This window comes from Ischnura elegans, chromosome 6 (assembly GCF_921293095.1).
Source record: "Ischnura elegans chromosome 6, ioIscEleg1.1, whole genome shotgun sequence".
NCBI lineage: Eukaryota > Metazoa > Arthropoda > Insecta > Odonata > Coenagrionidae > Ischnura > Ischnura elegans.
In genome coordinates this window covers 41,566,392-41,571,210 of record NC_060251.1, presented here as the reverse complement: position 1 = coordinate 41,571,210, position 4,819 = coordinate 41,566,392, and the positions used below count along the sequence as shown (strand labels likewise).

Genomic DNA, 4,819 nt, shown 5'->3' with positions numbered 1-4,819 from the left:
AAGTGAACATTTCAACGTTTAAATTCCATTTGACTTTTTCAGGAGGGCCGGACACCTTCTGAAGGCTTCCCTTCCCAGCTTCACCAATTATGTATGCTAGAATAATGACTTTTGTTAGTATAGCTCTAGAGATAAAAAAACACCCAGGAGCGGACATTTTCCCAAGTCCCAACTTGACGCCAAAATGGCAAGGCTGACTAACGACACCCCTGCAACATAAAATGACAAACTCCCTGAGCTGACATGAGAGGAAGAGCCATTCTTTCCTTCCTGTTGACAAGGCATTTTAACCTGACAAAAGACTTTATTCCAGTTGCCATTGGCCGAAAAGGTGGCTGGTCGTTGCCCAGTGGTTGAGCATACCCAGGTAAAAATATTTGGTCTGTAACTGAGCTGGAACAGGTCTGGAACGGGGGTGGAGCTAAAGGTCTGTAGCTGGTCTGGAACTGGGAAGAAATTGAAACATTGCTCCAGACCAGTTTGGTCTGCAACTGGTCTGGACAACGGGTGGGTAAACTGGTCTGGACCCAGGTCTGTAACTGGTCTGTTCTGCTCTGGAACTGGTCTGATCTCAGGGAGACTATGTGGTCTGGAACTAATCTGTTCTAGTGACTAGTTGGTTTATACTACTTAACCTGAGACTCAGGATAACTAAAAGATCAGTCAATCTCATTGATCTGACTGGTTCAGTTCAGCTAGTAAGGAAAAGGGAACAGCCTAAGCAAATAAATCTGAGAAGCTTACTGAAGGCATTTCCCAGCCAGCCAAATATGACAGAGATAAAGGCATACTGGATAGCAGTAATCTCCAATTGTTACAATATCATTCTTACATAATCAATTTAATACATTGTAAATTTTTAAAAGCGATGATACATCTCTATGGATGTCTTCAGCTGCAAGGGGCAAGAAAGTTAAGTAATTATTACTACAATCAAAAGCTCAGAGTTGATGTATCTCCAGATTATGCCAGTATGAGTGCAAATGGAATTCAGAATTTAACAAATGTCAACACGATCGTAAGATATTCATTGTAATCACACATGGCAACTGCATTTCAGCTGTGAACTCCCATCAAAGTTCTAAGTTGATAAAACATGTTAGCATATGACTTTTGACAAACCATCAATAACATATCCCCTGCAACAGGAAATTTTGGATTCGTATGGAGGTGGATGATTTTCTATGCAATAAAATAAATCCATACCGGCAATTTAACATTTATTGATGTACTCAAAACATTCTCTAGTATTAGTAACTCAGTTAACATGTATTGTAGTAGAGAAAATGTCTAGTGTCCATCGCCATCAATCCTGGAAAATGAGAATTGTAACATTTAATAACCAGCTAAGTAATAAGTACTTAAATTAACTTAAAATTGTTCCACATATTCTCTAATATGGTTATTCAATTTCAAGAAAAACCCTTCATGCACGAATGAATTTATAGTGAGACTAATACTTTTCTGCCATGAAAAACTGCTAACAATGTGGTTTCTAACGCGAGAACAGTAATTTGAAATATTTCAACTTAATCGATCTGAATGAATAGTATTTTTAATATACAAGTTAAGCCAAAGATCAACCTAAATTGTAACCACAGTGAGAACGTAGTACTAAATAATCTTATATAACTATTGGGTTGAAAGAAGTAGTTCATTAATTGCATTAGTCCTAAAAATTGCTGATACTCAAGTTCGTTGATTTACTATCGATTGTAAAAATATGTTCCATGTACTTACATTAAAATAGTCAGCGCAGCAGAGATGGGTTGATGCTGACCAAGGCATCTTCTTTAAATCTCTACGTGCTGCAAGGAGCCACTTTTTCCGCAAACCCATAAAAACTTTATCCGGCGTTGATTTCATTGTGATAGTATGCAATTGGCATGAAACAGTATTTTTTTCGATTCCTTTTTGGAAGTTTTCACTTTGAAAAACGTTATATTTTCCCCATCCATATGTTCTTGAACATACAGTTACTTGTAAAATACCGTTTTAAGGCACAGATTAATTCACAAAGTCGGAAACTACTGTATCTACGAGTGTAAACATTCCAGTGCCAATGGCTGTTAGGTCACGTGGTATAGAAGATGGCCGCCGGTTGTTTTGGCGCAAGTTTCAAAATACGATTTTTAATACGTTATAAGTACGTTATATAATGGGAAAAAATTGTAACTATAATTTTTAATCCGCAAAATATGTATTTACCGCAGTTACTACATTCTTTTACAGAACTAAATTTCTCTGGAGCAGGTGCATCTGCTTCTTATAGGTGCGAGGTGTACCTTCACGAAGGTACCTGAGGGACTTTTCAGATAGTTTCCTCTTCAACAAATGCTTTAATTTTAATGGGTTACTGAAATTATGCATTACGTTCACCTTATTACCATTTTATACTCGGTGTTCTGAATCGAGAACCATTTGCATTTGAGGGGGCAAATAGATACTTAAGTTTATTATTTTATACTTCCATAGCCCAAATAAAGTGTGTAAGCGCTACTACCTGGAAGATATTAAATTTTTCTTACAATCAGCTCAGTAACTGCACCCCTTCCCTATAGAAATGCAATGCAATTTTTTGAAAGAAGTAGGTATGTTAGTATGTAACATGTAAGTGTAGATGTTTGGTGAGTGAAGGAGATCTAAGGAAAGGTAGTGCCATGGAAGAATCCTTCTTCCACGGTAGTGCTACCCTTGCCTTACCCTCCCTGGAATGTAGAGCATGGGTTGATGGAGGGTTAACTACACACCATGGAGGGTACTACCCTTCATTTACCCTATGTCTACCCACCATGGAGGAGTTCATTTTTATTACAGTGGAAGTTGCGGGCAAAAACTTTTGCCTGAAATTGGTAAATACATTGGAATTAGAATAAACCATTGCAAATTATTTTATTGACTGCTAACTACTTTCTAAAACCCTATTTAATATTTCAACCTTCATTGCTTGTGCAATCATTTAGAAGTAATATTTATTTTTACCTCGCATATTCATTTTTTACTATCTTACCAAGCTTGCTTAAATGCTTAAAGTTTGCAGAGGTACTTAGAGCAGAAGTACTTCTGATATTAGTCTCAATTTATGATGCAGCCCTGTCTAATGCCATCCAAATAACGCAACTCTCCACAAGCCATGATTGTGGGCAGTGGGTACCTTTGAACCCATGTGAAATTCATCTATGAAATAACAAATATAACCCTTCTTGAAAAAAAATTAATGGACATTAAAAATTGACCACTCCATAGCCCAGGATTCCTAATTCCAATAAGTATCAATGCCTGATATACATTATAATAATTTCACTGTTACAAATAAATTTAAGAGCAATTGCAGATGACTGAATAAAATATCAGATCTCATGTAACATCAGAATCCAGACCAGTTGACTCACTTGGAATTTTTCCAGAATAGTTCCAGACCAGTTGAAACTCATTGAATATTTCAGCATAGTTACAGAATAGATCCAGACTAGATGCAGACCATCGAATATTACAGCGCAGTTACAGACCAGAATTCCAGACTAGTTACAGATCATTTTCCTTTGCCTCTCTGAAATCCAGACCAGTCCAGTTCTGTTACAGACCAGTTACAGAACAAAATTTAGCCTTTCAGACCAGTTACAGACCAGATCCAGATTAGTTACAGACCAAATATTTTTACCTGGGTAGACAATTCCTGTCCAGCAGAAGAGAAGATACAGGGAAGGGAATGAGGCAAGAGGCCTACATAGGCACTAGGTGATTCTCACCGCATTTATATACTTTATTGACATTGCCAAGTTCGGTAGCCTCTTTTCTGCCCCACAAAGAATTTCCCTTAATGGCAGCAGAGTTGCATTAGAATTCAAGAGTTTAAATTTCTTAACCAACTGGAATCAACAAATTTTTTTGGTGTATAATTTACCAGATTTTAGAATTTGCAAGCGCTATTCACTTATAAGCATTTTTATTCTCTTCTATCCACCATTTTGTCCAACAATGTACACACTCGTTCAAATATTATAAACCGCAGGTTTTAACACTGATATAATTTTCAATTGTAATAATCCTTATGATTATGTCTGAAGAAAATTTTCTGAAAAATCAGGCCCTTAGCATAATTGAAATTATTTGGCAAGACAGATGTTGATTATTGACCTGCCATTGCCCTTCAAAACTATGCTTTTCCCTACTTTTGATACGCAATAACTATTTGCAGTATAAATGCTGCAGGATACCCACTCAGGGAAGTAAATTTAGCGTGCCCTACAGAGGGAAAAACCCAGCATGATCTTTTCCACGTTCACCTATGAGGTGCCGACGCAATGCTTAGGAATAAGAACCACAAACAGGAGCATTGTAAAAATTAGGGATGAGTCAATTCCACTTTTTTTCAATTCCGATTCCTTAAAATTGATTCCCGATTCCATCGATTCTTATTCCTTCTAATAGGTGAGATATTGATTCATCTGTCGCCTTGCTGTCATTAAAATTTCAGAATTGAATGGAATAAAATAACAATAGCCGCAGTGCCTACATTGCCGTTTAGCCGCGGTGGCTAAACAATAATGTAGCGTTCATTGTGTCCATACATATCAGAGCAGCCTGGCGGGTGTGCGGTGGCAGCTGAACGCAACCTGTCGAGTCCGCCTGGATGCCAATCAAGTATCAACTTTCTCAAGGGTTGCATAAATGAAACTGGGCTGTACAAATGCAAATGTGCCTAAATTTTTATTATTGACGCAGACGCGTGTTAGTCTATGAAAAAAGTTATACAAAAAACCGCTCTCTGCGCGTATTTATAAGAAACTTTTTTTCACAGGAAAACTTAGGCTTGTTT

At 37.3% G+C, this 4,819-nt stretch overlaps 1 long non-coding RNA gene across 1 annotated transcript; it reads right to left on the bottom strand.

Annotated features, from left to right (window-relative positions):
- Window positions 1-1,203: 1,203 nt before the first annotated feature.
- On the bottom strand, window positions 1,204-2,335 carry LOC124160360. The gene is made up of 2 exons (XR_006865148.1): window positions 1,741-2,335; window positions 1,204-1,312 (listed from the first exon to the last, which is right to left on the bottom strand). It is a non-coding gene; the product is annotated as an uncharacterized LOC124160360 (long non-coding RNA).
- Window positions 2,336-4,819: the final 2,484 nt, after the last annotated feature.